The sequence below is a fragment of the Agelaius tricolor genome, unplaced genomic scaffold (assembly GCF_023055355.1).
Source record: "Agelaius tricolor isolate 1412-34295 unplaced genomic scaffold, bAgeTri1.0.p SCAF_1, whole genome shotgun sequence".
NCBI lineage: Eukaryota > Metazoa > Chordata > Aves > Passeriformes > Icteridae > Agelaius > Agelaius tricolor.
In genome coordinates, this window is record NW_027269261.1 from 91974 (window position 1) to 111102 (window position 19129).

The 19129-nt window shown below is 44.2% G+C and overlaps 1 long non-coding RNA gene across 1 annotated transcript; it reads right to left on the minus strand.

Annotated features, from left to right (window-relative positions):
• Positions 1-238: 238 nt before the first annotated feature.
• Positions 239-17790, minus strand: LOC139587695 (uncharacterized). Its single transcript, XR_011678465.1, has 7 exons — positions 17552-17790; positions 16103-16376; positions 12472-12555; positions 8764-8848; positions 7569-7655; positions 4175-4256; positions 239-527 (listed from the first exon to the last, which is right to left on the minus strand). It is a non-coding gene; the product is annotated as an uncharacterized lncRNA (long non-coding RNA).
• Between the last annotated feature and the right edge of the window lie 1339 nt (positions 17791-19129).

Below are 19129 nucleotides of genomic sequence, written 5' to 3' on the forward strand. Positions count from 1 at the left end.
TACATTTAGGCTAAGGGGAGATCTGTGAGTGTCCTCCAGCAAAGCCCCAACCTGTGCAATGTTTTCCCAGATAAGGAGCTGCTGCAACTACCATGGAAAAAGTAATTAATGCTTTCCAATAATAAATTACAAATCCGGGGCAGAAAAACCTAAAATATCATCAGCTTGTCAATATTGAACTGCTCCAAGTTGCATTTATTTTAGACAATCCAGGCTGTAACCTTACCTCAAAATACTGAGTCATAAAAACTATTTACATGAGCAGAAGTCCCAATCCCTTGAGAAAGTCCTTTGAAGTGTAGTTTTTAGACATAAAGTCTTCATAAGGTGCTTGCCCTGTCAGCTCCCCTGGCAGGGTTTGGAGCTCCTGTGAATTCCTGCCTCCTCACCCACTTGCCTGGCTCACATCTAAGCACCATAGCCACCTTTTTATCTCCAGCTGTGCTTTGCAGTCCATCTCACCATGGCACCTCTTGAAGCAGTACCAGCTGATGGTGCTGAGACCCACTAACCAAAAGATCTTCAGTCTGTAAAAAGCAAAAAAACAGAACAAAACACAATATGTGTTAATAATGCATTTACAGAGACTTAAGGGAAACCTTAGCAACTGCTCTCCACCAAGACAACAAGCCATGAGGAAAACACTGAGCTTCCAAAATGGCAAAAATGATACTCTCACAGGCACAACATCAAGGGAGATTTGTCCTCTGTCCTTTCCTGTAGCACAGATAATGGATTCTTCAAATCCCTGTCTCAGCAGCTTCATAGCAGGACATCCCTGCAAGGTCACTAAAAGCTCAGTCTCACAGAGAAAAGTCACTTCTCCACAGTCTTTCAAGAAGTCTTTGTAAAAAGGGACAATGCAGCAGAGGAGGGAAAGGAAACTGCTATAAATATCTGAAAGGGTCAAAATGAAAAGAAAGTTGGAGTTTATCTACAATGTCTTTGTGTTGACACTAGATATTCAAATTTTCCTGACTTTTCTAATAGAAATTACTCCAAAGAAGTAAATGCTTTGCTTCAGTCTCATTTTGTCATGCCCATAAACATACCAGAGACGAGAGGCACCTGGCTGAATTTGGATAAAAATAGATGGGATTTTGAAAAGCGGGAAGAAATGCCTGGGAAAAGTCACCTACATATGGTCTTAATCATGCCAATGGATAACCCCCACATTACCCTTTAAAGGTCATCTGATAAACATCAACATCGGGCTTTTCTCACAAACCCAACACCTCAAATGGCTTCAGGCTACTGTAATATGGCATGAGAAGTTAAATTGGAAGCATATATTTGGTAATAGCACCTCTGAGAGGGAGTCTTCAAAAGCCTGTGCCCCCATTAAAGGATTAAAGTCAGCACACATATCAGCAACTGCTCTCCATGCAAAGGGAAACAGAACAGGAGACAGAAATCAGCATTTTGTTCTGATTAGCTTCTTTGATTGATCTAATGGCTTAATTACCTTTTATTTTCAGACATTGCTGCAAGCCTGCCACTGAGGGAAGTACCATAAAGAATCCCACTATGAAGCAGAGATTTCAAGCTCTCCCTTATGTCTCGTGGGTCTGGTAGTGACCTTTCCAGAGCATCTGGTGGTGACACACAGAGAATTACACAGTCTCCAAGCAGCTGGTACTCTTGGGTCCAATTGTTTTCAGCGGTACACAATATCCTAGTTACAGACTTCGAGGTAAAATCATTCAAGAATAAGAATGGGGTCATTAAACACTCCTGGAAATGTGCTAATTCTGTATGGAACAGTGCAAGATATATTAAAAAGAAGCAGGGATAATTAGTCAGTACATTCAAAAGCACTTCCTTGTTGTTTGGGCAAATTTCCCTTCTGGAAGCAAATCTATTCAATTTTCCCTGACTGCCAACATTTGGAGGTTATCTGCCCCAAAGGCAAAGAGATCAGGTTGTCCAAGAAATAAGGATGAAGGCAAAGGGCACACCCTAAGGACTGAAGACTGGCTGAGAAATTGGAGAGTTTAAGGGAACAGAAACTCTCTGTCTCAAGGTCACTGATGATTTTAGGATGTATTTAAATGGGGAAGAACACTCCTAACCACAGTTTTTTATACTTTTGGTTCTTCTCTTGCTCCTGACTCAAAGATCAGGGCATCTCTCCACTTTCCAAGTAGAGCTCTGAGTTATGCTCTGGCACTTGTGGGTTTTAGGAAAGGACAGATGGAAGTAAAATTTTGCTCCGATTTTGATAGCCTCTTGCAGCCAGTCAGAAAATCCTCTGCACATGGGTTTTCATGGAATTCCCTATTTGTTCCATCCCAAATTCATCTTTTCAGTTCACAAATCAGGAAACAAAATTTCCTCAGTGCTGGCTGTACAATTCTTGCCCAAGAAGTGGCGATCAGGCTCTGCACTCCTTTTAGCAGATTTCAGGATTTGTACAGCCTTAATTTCTGAATCTGTCAGAGGTGAGCAAGGCATGACAGAAGCGGCCTTGCCTTCAAACAGGCACAGTGACTTTGAACTCCTGAATTTTCTCTCTCTAAAGTCCTAAATTATCCTCATGGGGTTTCTCTCCTGGATTCATGAGAGCAGTAGAGTAGCTAATTGAATTTTCTTTCCCACCTCCCACTGAAGAGGGACATTTCTGAGCCCTTTTCTCAGCATTTCTGTGTTTAACAGGTCCCACCCCCACAGACTCCTATCTCAAGAGCATACAAGCAGGAGCAGGCTGCTGCAGCAGGAATCCAGAAGCTGGAGCTGTCAAGCAGAGCCTTAGTAGATACCAAAGGGGCTAATAAAAGAAAGGGTGTTTGCTGTATTTCTGGCAGGGATGGCTGCTGAAAAGCCTGGAGAGAAAGATCCGAGACACCTCAGCCCCAAGTTCCGATGGGTGTATTTCCAGTTGATCACTCTCTGTCCTTGTGCCTGAGCTACTTCCCACTTGAGGCCTCTGACAGCTGGACAAAGCAGGCTTGAGCCGTGCCTTGCTCTGAGTGAGTGTGGAGAGATGGTTTCAGTCTGACCTTGCCAGGGCAGGCCCAGCCTCGGGGCGCTTGCTGGGCTCCAGGGAGGATTTTCCCCCTGAATCGCAAGCGGCACAGACGAACTCTATCCCAGCAATGTGCTGGAGTGCTGCAGAGACAAGGGCTGGGGAGACAGGAACCCACCTTGTGATCTGCAGGGCCTGGAGCTTCAGAAAGCACAGGAAAATACTTGTGTGTGCTGATTTGGTGGGGGGTGTGGGGGATTGTTAACAGCTAATTACAATCTGAGAAACAGAAGCAATATATTTAAGCACACAGTGGACATATTCATGATTATCCTTCTATATTAAAGAGATAAAATTTGGCCAGAGCAAATGTGGGCTTTGTTTGGCTTTTTGTTCTCAAGTTCTCATATTTTCTTGAAGACCATCAGATGATGAGATGCAGAAGCACACATACAGATATAACATGGTGCAGCAATGAACAGAATATAATACCAGGCAGGAAAAGCAAATCTTCTACATTTGAATACTTTTGTGCATTTTTCCTCTCTACTTTTTTCTCCTGTTCTTAAAACAATAAAAAACCCAATTCAAATAATGGCAAACTCCCTTCAGGATTTCACCCAGGATTTCCATGCCATACAACAATAGTTCCCCTCCCTCACTTGTTACCCTGCCCTCTGTTTCTTCCCTCTAGTCAGAATGGTTGCAGTGCTAAATAGTTAAAATGTCACTGGCCTTTTCCTGATCACTTTTCACACCTAGGACTGTTTTATTCCATAGATTTTCCTGAGTATTTTTACTTTCCTGAGAAAATATTTTGCATGAGTGTGTCATATGTTAATGATAAATACAGTGGCTGGTATTTCATAGAGTAAATAATGGGCCTTTTAAGATATTGCAGAGAATTTCTGTTCTGCTTTTAAATAGCAATCTTTCCATAATTATAATGATGACAACAACAGCAGCAGCAACAACAAAACAACAACAACAACAACAACAACAATAATATTCTCAGTCCTCTACCAAGTGTATCAACTTGTGTCAGAGATGGAGAGGGATTAATTCATCATATTCATGTTCTCCTTTCTCTACAGGAGTAGAAAAAGTGTGACAACAAATCATGCTTCAAGACCTGCTCCTGAACCCTCTTTTCAGCTGGCCATAGCTCATATTTGGGACTAAAGCAGGGCAAGCAGCCAGGCACCTTACCTTGTACTGCTCAGTACCAGTCTGGCTCCACATTTCTGCATTTCCTGGTAATGCTCAATCAGGCACGATTGCAGAGGGGAGCCTGCAATGAGTAAGAGAAAAATGAGATGTCAAATCTTACATTTAGAGGATTTAGCAAAGCATGTAAATAAGTTATGGCATTGATATCCTGACAGATTGCTCAGCCAGAGGACTGGAAATGGAAAATGAAAAGTCTATTGATTAAATAAATTAATTTTGAAACCTAAAAGTGGTTTTAGTAGATTAATATCCTCTTACACGGAATCCAAATTTTTCTCCCTTAGGCAAAGCCTCAACTTATACATATGCTCAAGTTCTCCACCTCAGCCAGTCAAGCCTTTTTTGCCTTACACAGGGGGAAGCTGTGATGGTGATTTCAAGAAGCACAGCGTGTGCCAAAGGCCGGGAATCCCAGATGATCCTACACAAGCCCGTTCCCAAAGTCCCTCCTGGCACACTGAACATGTTCAACCAGAGCACGGCAGGGAAAGCCAAAGGAGCCCTTGCTGGGTGAGCACACCCATCCATGTGCTCCCAGCACACCCCTCTGCTGGCCCAGAGAGCTGCACATGGGACTGGCAGAAACCTGCTGCCCCACACAGGGCTGCCTCACCACATTTCTGTTAGGGAGCAGGAAACTGCAGCCCTTTCCGGGACTGCTCTCTGCAGCAGATAACTCTGACCAGCCTTCAGCAGGTGGAATGTGGGCTCAGAAGATGCAGGTTCCAGGTGCAGGCCTGTTGCTGGCCTCCTGAACAACATCAGACAGGTCATTTCATGCCTCTGTATATTGCACATAATGATACTCAACTCTGTGAAGTGCTCTGAGTCTCACTGGGAGAAAAAGTCTGTAACACGCCCCCCCAATATTTCATGAATAATGAATTGCAGGGATGATGGTACATGAAATGTGTAACAAAAACTCATTTAAAATCTCAGTGCGTGGCAAGTTAACAAAACATGGGTGAACTGGAGGCTCAATTCTCATCATTCTCTCACTTGTCTAATAAAATGGCTTTTTGAAGTCTGGACAAGTGAAAATGGACTTACTAATTGCATCGTGCTCATTTCTAGATGGGAAGATTAGCCACGGGAGCCAGGTAGGGGCTTTTTTGGCTCTTGACTGATTTAGTCTAAGTGGTCAGGGACATTAGTAGGATGTATTAGTGGGAATCACTCAGCAATACCAGGTCTGTCTGAATCAGATAAGAAAAAATTAGTTCTTTGCTCTTTCTGGGCTTGATCCTTTTGCAGGTTCAACTCTTTCAAATGTGGATCAGGTTGATCCTAAATCCACTACGCTGTGTTTTACTCTGGAGCCACTTTTCCTACCTGATGACTTGAGACTTGGGAGTGGGTCTGTCTGCCTGCTCAAATCCGAGGTGGGAGAGAAGGGGCTGCTGTGCTGGGATTCTCCAGGTGCTGAGCAATCCCAGCAGTGCTGTGCTCCATGGCTGTGTGTGCTCCATGGCTGTGTGCAGGGTGCCTCTCAGAGAAGGGGCTGCTGTGCTGGGATTCTCCAGGTGCTGAGCAATCCCAGCAGTGCTGTGCTCCATGGCTGTGTGTGCTATCCCAGCAGTGCTGTGCTCCATGGCTGTGTGTGTGCAGGGTGCCTCTCAGAGCAGGGACTGCTGTGCTGGGACTCTCCAGGTGCTGAGCTATCCCAGCAAACACGCAGAGCCCGAGTGCTGTGTGTGTGATCTGGCTGTGTGCAGGGTGCCTCTCAGCGTGCTTTTACATGTGGTTTGGCCATGCTGAGGCTGTTTCACAGCTTGCTTTTACATGTGGTTTGGCTGCAGCCAGGCTGATTACTGAGAGCCTTTACATGGAGCTTGGCTGTGTTGTACTGAGCTCGGCATGTTTGGGATTTTACTACTCCTGCACTAAGACAGGGCAGGTCTCAGTTCTGGAGAACAATTTAGATAAAGTGAGGAGTCAAACCCAGCCTGGCACTGCTCCCTGCAGCCCCACAATAAAAATCCTCAAGCACTGTAATGCCCCAGCCTCCCCACCACAACCAAAGCACTGCTGCCTGGCTCCTGAAGTCGAATGTTTTCTGTTTTAGATGCAGGGGATTAGATGTAAATCCTTCCCTCCATTTCAGAGCTGGAATCCAAGTGAGATGGCTTTCAGCCATGTCAGCTGCTCCACCTTGATGTGGGTTAAATGTATAGTCAATAATATATTACATAAAGAATGAGAATTATTAAACTTTTTCATAACCAGCAATCTATAATCAATATTTCTCCAGGCAGTTTTAGCTGTATATTTTTTAAAGTGACAAAATTCCCTGAAATTGTTATTCCTAATCCACACAAAACATGCTGGCAAACCTTAATGAGTAACTCTGAGCTATAGAGATGGAAGTGTTATTTTGATGCAAAGATTCAGGCCTGACTTTTGTCTATCATTAGCTCCTTTTGAAACATTTGTCCACAGAATGGCCCTTTACAAACTCTAAAAACTTTTGTCAGTGTAGTATTAATCAAGCTAATTCCTTTCAGAGAAATAGGATTATTCACTAATTTTTCAGTCTTGCTCTTCTTTCCCTGTACATCTCTGGTTTTCATTGCCTGGATCAAAACTCCCATTACCTGCAATTTTCTTGTTTTATGCTTCCAATGGAAGATGGAACAAAAACCTTCCAGGTTTCCTATCACACAGCTGCCAGTGCTGTTCTAATATTGATTTTCCTTCCTTTTATGTGCAGTGACTTAGATTTACATGGACACAGGTTTATATCAATTATCTCATAACTTGTCTTTACTTTTGCCTATCAGGTCTCAGAGGAGATAAGGCTGGGAAGGAAAGTAAAGGGGTAATTACAGTTATAGTGAATTCACATCCAAGAATCCACCTAGAGAGACAGATATAATGTCCAGGTGCTATTGCAGGACTTAGCAACTTAACAGGGCATTAGATGTCACTTAAAACTTCTCATCTCATACCAGGGAGTGAGCTGCAAAAAGAGTCCAACAAGCAGAATACTGTAATAAAGCACAGCAAATGCTACTCAATGAGCAAGTTTTCTAGAAACAAACATGCTCAGCAGGTGAATTAGAAAAGGCAGAACAAATCCTTTCACCTTTGGTCAGTTCTTGAAACAGTAATCTTAGTGAGTCATCAGAAGGAACAAATATTTTCTCAGTGAAAATGTGAAGGAAACATTCCAGCCATTAATGCTTTGACACAGAGAGAGCATTTGATATTAAAAAAATTTTAAAGGTTTGTCAGTAGTTGCTTTTTGCAAATTTGGCCTTTTGGTGAAAGTGTTCTGCATCCAGTCCCACTGCTGTGACCTGAATGAGAGGAGCATCTTCCAAGGAAGTTGAGTGACTGAGCACAGCATTGTCTGGATGCCACTGTATTTTACCTTTTGTATTTTCTCTCAGCTCAGAAAACCTGGTAGAACCTCCCTTTCCTGAGTTCAGAGGGGATTTGCAGAATTCCCTCTCCCAGACTGGAAGAAAAATGAAAAAAAAAAAAAATTAGAGGAACATCTTACTTAATTCCATCAAATAAAATTTTTGATGATCTAAATGCATCTCTTTTGGTTTCAGAACTGAGATTTTTTTTTCCAGTTAGCATTTATAGAACAATTTACAATTTCAGTTCAGTTTTCATAAACAGGTACAAAAAAATCACAGTAAAAAGTATTTTCATTCAAATGATGATATGCTTTTAGCAGAAGAGATGCCCTTCAGATCACTTTGCAGGTTTTTTTTGTTGGGTAGAGCTCATGCCGTGTGATGAGGGGACACTGGAATTGAACAGCTTTAGCCATGTTTAATTTATCTTTGGGATCATGCTGTAAACAACCCACATGGAGACACCCGGGCCTCACATGGACTCATCAAACACAGCAAGTAACACTGCTGAGGAAACCTGTGCAGTCCTCTCAGACCAAATTCCTGCTCAAGCCTCTCAAGGTAAGAGTCAAATTAAGCTGTTTCTTCTGCTAAAAAATGTATTGGCACCACTGGAGGCAGAAAGGCTCAGTATTCCCTGGGGGCTCCAGCTGTGAGTTAATGCTTCCCAAACCCTTCCACGGGTTGGCTGGAATGAAGCCAGGCTTTCTTCACCACTGTTATCATATCAGTTTTAATCAGAGTCCAGCATCTGAAGTACAAGGATTTGTTTTCAAATTAACCACATACTGCATCTCTTTGATCGGAAATTTTTACTGCCACTCGTTCATTGGATCCTCAGGAGATGGATTTGGAAGTTTAAGGAGTTCAAAATCAAGAGTTTGAGAGTTCTCTGCCAAAACCGAGAACTTCTCATTGTGAGGTTTGTCTCCCACCTAAAAAAAGATAGAAGCCCTTTTAATGTATTTTGGAAAAAAAGTCATGACTTTTCCCTCAAGAACATCATTCCAATCTACACTTGCAGGAGAGCTGCTGGCAGCAAGCTTGGGATACAGCAGAGGAGCTGCCTAAAACAGAAGCAATGTTCCTTCAGTTTTGCACCTTTTGTGGGTTCTGGTCTTTTCCTTGTAGGCTTCAGAGATAATGAATGAAAACTTGGCCCCTTGTCCTTGGAGTGGACATGACCTCAGCTGCACTTACCAACACCTGGGATCAGGGCTCTGCCATGCCGTGTCTTTGCTGGGGAGGGATGCAGGGAGCAAGGGTACCACAGGTAATGCTGGATCTGCCAACAAGGAAAGGAAAAGAAGATGAGAATGAAGAGCAAATTCAGCCTTGGGAGAATGGACACCCCTAATCCCTGACAGAAATAAATGAGGATGGTGCCTGTCCATGCCCTGACCTGAGACACAGGCTGGAGTGGCTGAAATGAGGATGGTGCCTGTCCATGGCCTGCTGTGAGACACAGGCTGGAGTGGCTGAAATGAGGATGGTGCCTGACCATGCCCTGACCTGAGACACAGGCTGGAGTGGCTGAAATGAGGATGGTGCCTGTCCATGGCCTGACCTGAGACACAGGCTGGAGTGGCTGAAATGAGGATGGTGCCTGTCCATGGCCTGACCTGAGACACAGGCTGGAGTGGCTGAAATGAGGATGGTGCCTGTCCATGGCCTGACCTGAGACACAGGCTGGAGTGGCTGAAATGAGGATGGTGCCTGTCCATGCCCTGACCTGAGACACAGGCTGGAGTGGCTGCCCCGGCATTGCTCCAGCAGCCACTGCTCCACAAATAACAAACCAATGCAGGCAGGGGGAGCCACTTATGGAAACCTACCAGAAGCACAAAAAGATTATGTTTGCCTCTCCTTCTACCCAGCCAAGCCTTCTGCTGGACACAACAGCTCTGCACACCCCACACAATTACACGTTGCTGCTGGGAGAATGTATCACTGAATTCCAATAACCCAATGTGCCCAGAAGAGCAGCTCACCATGAGCTGCTGTTTTGCACTGACCACTTCAAATGCTATAAAGATACTGAATCCCAGGAGCTCAGGGGAACAAAACCCCAAAGGTGACATGTCAGTAGATGAACTCAAACTTTAAGAGCTTTTCCTATTATTTTTCTACTCATTAATGATAGATTCAGTCTGTATAGAAATGACTTCTTTCTTAAGTGCAGAAACACTGGGGCCTGCCTAACCTAGCTGGAAAACTCCTGAGGCAAAGGAAAGAGGGAATCTCAGTGAAAAAACCTGCCTGTGGCACTATATCCCATTGGAAAATTCAGGTTTCACATCTGCCTTGGTTGGCTTATAAATAAAACAATAAAAACAATTCAACAGTTTGCTCTCCTAGTCTTACCCAGTTACTTGTGTTAGAAATTTAGCAGCATTAATAGAGAGGTTTTTTTGACTGCTGAAGAAAATTTCCCATGACTTATGCTGGTGTACACTCAAACAAGAACTCTGAACATAGTCCATGTTTGAGGCAAAGAGAAAAATGTAAGTGCTTTAAATCACAGCCATGCTTTGATTTAAAATTCATGTATAGATGGATTTTTAATTTGTGAAAGCCCTAGACAAGATGCAACATGACCCTCCACAGAATTCTTCCCAGGCCTCAGTGGTGAGCTCCTGATTACTATGGTTCCCATGTTGCATCCAATTTCATTGCAGTTTCGAGTGTGGCCTTCCAGCAAAAATCACCATCTCAGCAGGTTATCCTGAAATACATCTTAATAAATCACAGCCAGTATTGAGACTAAAAGGGGGAAGAGAAAACTTCTCACCAAGCTGTAAGCAGTAGCCTTGAAAATGAAATATTCCTGCTAAATTCCCACTAAATTTTCTCCTGTGAGCAGGCTACATTGAGTAGATAAGGGAATCATTGCTTCAACTGGATTAAACAGTTGCCTCAAATTTGAGTTACATTCTGAAGAGCTAAAGAAAATAGCTGTTTTTTTCATTAGCCATACAACAAGCAGATTTCTCAGCTGGATGTCCTACATTTCTCACTCCTCAACAATTTAGTCCTAATATATTGTCCTTTCCTCCTACTTAGATATTATTTCAATAATTTATCAATTTAATTACTAATTGGTTGATAATTGTCCATATAATCTCTGTATGGAGACAGTCAACCCTCTTCTGAAATCTGGTTTTAGGCTTTACCATAGCCTTGGAGGATTTGGGGGTTTTCCCCCTCCCAAGAAGCAGGAGTACTTTTTCTGTCACTGTGGAAGTGAATAAATGCACAAAGGTTTAAAAATGTCCCCTTTTGGTCATTGAGGGGTTTATCAATGCAACATTTAACACTGTAATAGAGGATCTGAGACAGCTCAGTTTTGGGCCCATCAGACTTATGGGGACTAGTTAGCATTGGCACTGGATGGATTTGGGTCAGGGAAAGCTTGGGAAAAGCCAAAGCCTGCATTCACAGAAAGGTGAAAGGAGCACCTTTTTCTCTTTCCCCCTTTTCTTCACTTTACAACCTTCTCTAGATTCATATGCAGAAGTATATAAGTTGTAGATTCTTTTGCCTTGCCAAAATCTCTTAACAGAGGTCTATTGTGTGTGTAAATATCCCATCTTTTAAGATATACTATTCAAAATTTCCAGGAGGTAAAGAAAGGAAAAGGTTGCTTTTCACAAGCAACCTGGAAGACATAAAATCAATTGCCAATGTTAAGTAGAGGTGAGTGCACATAAGTATGATGGCCCAGCCCTAGGGGTAGGTCACAATTCCCACATTTTAGGGTTAAAAGGTTGCATTGATAAGCAGCTCCATATATATATATAGTTAGGAGGTAAATGACAAAAAAAAATCCTTGGAATTTCTAGTTCCTGGGCCAGGACAGAGTCCAGGCTGTCAAAAAGATTCATGGTACCAGCCCAGTCTGGATTTTACAGCCCAAACTGGGTCTGTTAACTTGGATCCAGAGAAAACAGTAGAGGCCAGGGTACGTAGGTGGCCTGTTCTGATGGAAACATTTTCCCCACTTCTGCCACATTAACAATCTGTTCCTGAGTCAGACAGAAATCTGCCACCCTCCCTGACCCATCCAGTCTCCTGGACAGAACTGTCCTTGGCATATTCCTTGCTGCCCACCCTCCCTGATTTCCTCCATGCTATCCTGTGGGATTCTCAAGAACCCTGGGAAATTAAGGCAAGGACTCAATGGGAGACAATTTTGCTGACTACAGTGAGCTTTTATAGCCCAAGAAACAGGTCAGGTTAATGCTTTTTTCTTTCTCCCTCCCTGGACACAAGCCACTGCAGAGCTTGTATCTGAGTATTTGGTTCTCATGTCTATTTATTTACTTAGGAGTGGCATTCCTGTTTTTATAGCTTTGAGTTTTTAATTTTCTCGTTAGCAGCATTAACAGGGTTCATGGCATATAAAGCGAGCTGTGGCATTTAAAAAATGTTGGTCTAATGTAACACCAGCCTTTTTTTATATACATGTTCAATGGCAAACTCCTACTGACAGGCAGAATGCATTTCTATGTCTGGGCAAGTTTATAGATGGTGTTCCCACCTCTGGGCCATAAGGTCACAAATTTGTTTCTGATTCTATTAAAGAAACACTCAGCAATGGTAAGTCTGTGTGCTTCTTTTCTTTCTTTCTCTTTCTTTTTTTAATGAGGGGGACTGTTTTATAAGATCCACAATCTTTAAGATACTCCAAGGAATCTGTTAACTGCTGGGCTTTTCACCCCTATGCCCTGGCCAAATAGCGCTGACTGGAGATTTGAAAAGCTTTGTCTGTTAGCAGCCAGATAAGACAGATTTTGGAGAAATCTTGCACGACTGAAAAAAGAACAGGCATTGTCCCTGTTTCAGTGGGGTTCCATGGGATTTACCTCTGCACCGAAAGGATGTGCAGAAATTACAGATTCACAGTACCTGTTGTTGCTCCTCTTTGCTCAGCAGATCCTCGCTGTGACTCTGAGCACGTCCCCAAAGGCTTTGCTGCCTGGCCCTGCACACCTGTGGGATGGAGGGAACAACATTCCTCCCTTCCCTGCCTCTGTCTCTTTGCAGGGGTTTAGAGGCAAGGCAGGGAGAGATCCATAAAAGGCCTTTGCAGCACACACATGAATAAGGATATTTACTGAACTCATGGCCAGGACGAGCAGAAAGGTGAATGAGAGGCACCCTAGGAAGCAGCAGCCCCGATTTTTGTGGGAGATAGTTGAGGTGTGCTCCCCGTTACGCCGTGCGGTGGCTCCAGCCGCAGCTCCTCAGCACAAGTGTTCAGTGTGTCACACCCACTCTGCCTCGTTCAGCAGGGAGGAGTCCCAGTCCCGCCTGGCTGCAGCCGTGAAATCCCTCCATGCTGGGACACACGCTCTGGGCTTTGTGGCTACGAACATCCAGAGCAAGGGCCAGCAGAAAGACTGAGCTGACACGGTGAAATCAAGAGCATGGGAGAGAGGGAATGCTGGCGAGTTTGGAGGCGGGAGGGAGGATAAACTCAAGTGTCTGCTGAAAGAATTCCAGCATCATCCATTACTGTCCAGAAGGCAGTCACAAAGAAGCAGAAGGGCAAGAAGTACAGCCTTTGCTGTGGGATTCTTTGGCTTATGGTGGTTTGGAGGATCAAGGCTAGGTATCACATGCCTCCACTGAAGGGAGATGCCCTGGAATGAAGCGAGGAATTTCTAGGCTAGGGAAAAGGCTGACCATGTTGAAACTGAGCACAGGAAAGAGAATTTGGCTGCAGAGGCTGACTGGAGGACTTCTAGCTACATGAGAGGACTCCAGGTCTATTATTTCTCTAATTTCCTTATGCCCCCAAGGAAGCTTTTGCTGGAAATTTGCTTCCATTTATGGTAGGACTGGAAGAAAGAGGGCCAGACTGTGACTGAGCATCTGGCAATCAGAAATAGGGTTCAAAGGAGAGGAAACTGCTCAAGCAGGATCTGACAGTGCTATTCTGCACTGAAAATTGACCCCTGCAAGCGACAGGCTGCCACTGCTGGTCATTCCACGTGGGTATTTCTGCAAAGGGACAGTTCAGGAAACTCTCTGCAGCCTGGCTCCTGTAAGCTGACCTTGCTCTCTGAAAATTGTCATCACCACAGATTCCTGAGGCCCAGCCAACTCTTAACTGATATTGTGTGCAGTATCACCTGCCTCAGATTCTCTCCTCTGTGATAAGGATGGGTCTGGCTACCAACAACCACAAAACCATTACTGAACATCTTTGCCCAGAGGAGACATTTCTTCCTAACTAGTACTTGCATTTTTCTATGCTGTATTTGGTCACCTGAAATATAATTGTTTATGATCACCATGAAAAACCTTTACTGAAACAGGTTTCAAGTCATCTTGCTTCTCCCGAGAAAGGCAAGTTTTCTTTGGCTTTGGAGAAACCTGCAATCTTCTTAAGCTTTTAAAGAATCCTGACAGAAAATCCGTTAAAATAAAGATGTACAGGTAGAGAGCAGGTATGTATCTCCCACGAAGCACAGGCAGCTCTCCATTAGAACAATCTACTTCAGTTCCTGTGAACTCTATTAATTTGGTTACTGTTGCAAACCACCTGGACAGTTTACAGCATCAATTCTGTGAGAAAAGCAGAAGCGGGTTTAATGTGTTTGCATTTTGGTTAGAAAAGAATCCAAACCAGCCAGGGTGGCTTGTCCATGAGAGACAGGACCAATAAGCAAGCAATGATCAACTACTCTGCCCCACATTTAGGCTTTCTACCTTATTAAACAATACAGACATTGTGATTGTTCCAGAAATGCTGGTGAAACGGATTCAAGGTAACAAAGAGCCTGTGGCTTTTTTTGGGTTTGGTTGGCACCATGACACCAAGAAAGAAGTTGATCACAGTTTTCTATATAGAAAACCAGCAGATGTTTTCCTTTCATGTTTATCCCCACCCACAAGAGGTAATTTTCCATGAATGCTCTGTACCATTAGGCATTTTTAACAAAAATGTCCTGCATATGTGAGCCCAGTGCTCAAACAACAAAGTACAGTGACAAGCACTGTTACTCTTTACTCCCAGCAGCATTCCCTACAAAGCACAGTTTATCTGGCAGTGCTGCAACACTTGGGGCTTGCTTCTGGGAGACAAGGATGAGCCCCAGGGCTGCTGTGCACAGCTGGTTTGGGCTGGCTCCATCAGCTCCCACAGCACACACTGCAAACCCCACAGAACTGGCTGCTCTGCAGCACAGTAGCAGACCTGGGGTGTGCCCTGGACCAGATCCTTGAGGGGTATAAATCAAAAGAGCTGCACTGCAATCAGCCCAGCTGCTGCTGTTTGTGTCACCCCTGGTGTGGGACTCCCACAGTCACACTCCATGGCTTCCTTAGGGACAGCCACAAACATGCCACACACCTCCAGCCCCTCCAGGAGCCACCCCCTGTGCTCTCAGGGACTCTGCCCCTTCCCTCTGCCTTTTCTTCCCTCCAAAACTGGCATCACTCAGCATTTTGGCCAGGAGACCAATTCTCCAAGCTGAAAACATCAAAGCCTATCTCTGGTTAGATCTCATCCCAACCCTCCGAGTCTGTTGACTTGGAAAGTGAATAACTAATAAGGCAGCATGCCATTGTTTTCTGTTTGTGATAATGGAAATAAATTGTTGGCTCCAACTCAGGCACTGATTGTTCCTTTGATATCACTGCCAGGAAGCAAAATAAAATGGATTTTTAAAAGTCACCTTTCACAGAGTGCCACAGGCATTTGAAAGATGAGCCTTTTTCCATGTCAAAGGCTCTACCGCAAGTGCCAAATACAGGAGAAGAAAAAGATCCAAATCCTTCACTATTAAAAAACCAACAAAACCAAAAGCACAAGACGGCTTGTGCTTTTGGGCAGCAAGATGGCCTGGGCAGCAGGATGGCCTGGGTGGGCTGGCACACCACAGGTGTCCTGAGGGTGCTCATGAGGGAGCAGCAGGGCTGCCTCCATGCTGAGGAGCACTTCCTGAGGAATACAGAACACATCCTTTGCATTCTCTCCCCCAGTAAAAAAAGCACAGGTAGGCTGGATGAATTACTCTGTCTGCCTGGCAGAGTCTCTTAAACTAATAAGAGACTTTAGGAACCAAAAAGGCAGGGGAGTGCTTTGCCCCAGGACTTGAACCACTCATAAATCTTGCTCATTTGTTTCTTTCGTGGCTTGGGGGTTTTCTCAAGCTACATGAAGCAGCAATTTCATTGTGCATCCAATTCTTCCCAGCCTTTTGGTACCTTCCCATGGAATTTTAGGGGCAGGCATTCAGGCATTTGGATTTTTCTCAGGGTGCTACCACTCCTACCTACCATGTCAGGCATTGGCAGCACTGTGACACACACACACACACACGCACAGGGAGGAGGCTCCTCTCGGAGTTTGGATGCAGATCTTACACCATCAGAGCACGGCGCTGTTTGCTTTACATGATGTGCTGCAGTTTGATTTGTCTCGGAGTGGAGGATGGAGCACAGAGCCAGATTCAGATCTCAGGCCAGACACGGATTTTGGGTTTCAGCTACCAAACTGCATCATGGTTTGGCAAAGCTGTGCTCTCACCTGCTCACATCACGTGGAGAGCACCTGTGATGCACTGGAAAGGAGGTTGCTCGTGCTGTGAGAAGCTCCCAGCAGGAACGCCCGGCTACGAGAGCCTGCCCTGGCTGGCCCCAGCTGCTGCAGAGACACTGGAACATGCTCAGAGGAAAATGCTGCTCTGAAGAGAAGCTGTCAGGAGCAGAGTACAGCTTTGGGCCTTTCCTTGGTGTCACAGCTCTCTGAACCTTTTCATTTCTAGCACTGGCACTCAGATGCACAGCAGCAGCAGCACGACCTGAGAGCAGACCAGGAGAAGTAAGAGCTATATCACTTTCTACAAAAGCCTGCTTTTGAAATAATCCCCCACACTGCCTCCAGCCAGCGTTCTTGGCCATCATTTTTGGAAGAACATGCTAGAGGACCCTTTTTTCCAAAGCTCAAACCAATACCACAACTTGAATGGCGAAAGATCTGTGTGACAAACAGCGTGGCCTGCTAAATATGAAGGCTGTTGGACGTGGATTTTAGGCCCGTGCTTGGCTCCAAGTACATCCTTATTCTGCAAAGCATTTAAGCAAATGATTGCCTTCAAGGCTGTAGTACAGAATGGAGCAATTTAACTGGGACTTTATGAAGTCCTTATGACATAGGTACTGTTCTGAACATAAAGGTTTGAAGGGCTCCCACCAAAGTACCCTGGAATAAAATAAAGACTTTCGATTGGCTTCAGCAAATATTCAACCAGGTCCTAATTTTTATACTTATTGCTAGCTTACAACAGGATATTTAGAAAGAAAAAAGAAGGAACTTTTTTCTCCAGATAATACCATCTACTCTATTTCTGGAAATTAAGGGTGTGATTACTGACCCATAAGTACTTTATGATCACACTTTGGTTTGAACTTTTATGAGTGTATGTAGGTTTACTGACTCTTGCACTGCCCAGTAATTTATTTCCCAGGTGGGCTACGAAAGTCATCTGGAAGAAGGCAAACAGTGTCTAAGGGCTTGCTGTGCAAAGGGGTGATTGTGCTAGCTGGATTTGTGCATGGGTGTTTTTGGAAACAGTTTTCAGAGGAGAGACTAAGTTTTCTAATAAAATAAAACCTTTTCCTTTAACCCAGAAGCAGTGCTTCAAACTTACTTATTTCATTGAAAGATTGATGATTGCTATCTGCTGCAATTTTGAGGACAGAAACTAGGTTCAAAGGCAGCAGAGAGCTATTCAGACTCCAAAAGCTGCTGTGACAGAAGTGTGAAGGAGCTGAATGCCTCTGCAACCCTGTCACCCTTCTTTCCCCAGAAGAAAATCAGACTCAGGGGCTTGCCCAAACTTTCATGCACTGAACAGTGTGACCCAGAGCTGTGGTACCCCCAAGGGCAGCACAAAAGTTTCAGGTGCCAAAGGCAGCTCCTCTGCGCTCAGGGATTGCCCCTTTGCTGGTGGGAAAAGCTGTCGGTGATGCTCACCTGAGGCAGCTGCGGATGCTGTGGCACTCAGCAGGGCGACTCCGTAGTGCTGCGGGAATCCCAGAGCACCGGGCTTTGGATGGCAGCAGCTGGCACACCTGTAAATCCCTTGTGAGCATTGATCTGCCTTGGCTGAAGAGACAGAAATGAAACATCAGACCTGAAAATGCAGTCAGCATCCATGTTCTGGCACATGAACTACTGGGGATATTTACAGCTCCCTGGAGACCAAGGAAGTATTACACTGTGCCCTGCAAATCCAATATTAAATGAAATTTCTGCTTCTGCAGCTGATGTGGCCTCTACTCATTCCACCCAGCAAGTTCCTGGGAATACTTCAATGCAAAGAAAAATCGACTTTGTTCTCTTAAAAAATCTCTCTTTGGCAATATCTATGAAACTTCAGGAAAGCGATTCCCAAGGAATCACCTCCTGGACACAGCACAGTTCAGATTGCTGCGACACTCATGCTAAAGTTATCTTGGTTCAACTTGAAAGCAGCACCTCCCTGAGGACTCCTCAATTCTGGAATGAGCAATGCCTTTCTGTGTTCTGGATTATTTTTAATCTTCTGGACATGTTACAAAGATCAATTTATAGTCTCACAGAGACGGTAAGGACAAGGGTTTGCAGGCAGACAGAATGGGGGTTGGATGTTGTTGAGTAGTGAATATTATTTCTGATTTTTCAAGGCAACTTTGACTTCCTTGCCCTGCTTGCTTCATTTCAGAAAAAAAAAAAAGTGGTGGGAACTGGCTCAGATGCTTGGACTGCAATGCAGCCGTGCTCTCTTAGCCCTACACAGAGTTTGATCCATACCTTACGAGCTGTGCAAGTCCTCCCAGCTCTGGACAGGTGCTGTGCACTACAAACACACAGGAGATAATAACAGCAAAGCTTCCTTTGACTCCCTCTGTCACCATTTTATATATACCATAATGAATTATGCCAATGTCATTGTTCCCAAATTACTTCAACATGGAAGAGCACCTTGCTTGTAATTTTGAGACATGCAGCTTGATAGCATTTCCCATATTATGCAAGGCTTCCAATGGAAATAGCAAGGACAGAGTTTGAGCAAAACTACAGCATGTGCCTCCCATAATATGCAGCTTGGTATATTTTAAAATTCTCTATTCATTCATGTTACAGACCCAGCAGTTCAAACATGTATGACAGGATACTGCACAGACATGCAGACTGAATCTGTATACATTTCAGAAGCCATAAAAAACAGTGAGCAGAATTTTCTCCAGTTCTACTTAAATCTCCCTTGAACCTTAATTAGTAAATTGCAATTCCTGACACTTAAAGGGACCTTAGTACAATTGTTCCCTTAATTCTGGCAGATGAAAAGCAAGAACTACAGAGTTTTGTGTTATTTCCAACTAAAAGAATCAAATGGCCTAGGTTTGCCCAAAGTTTCACAAACACTTCTGCAAGAAAGCATGGCAGGGCACTTTTACAAAATGCTGGTAATGCCCAGAGTTCCACACTCCTGAATTAAAAGCTCTGCCACATTTTTTTTTTTTAAACTTCCACCATGATTGTTTTCATATCTTTATAAGCATGGCCAGG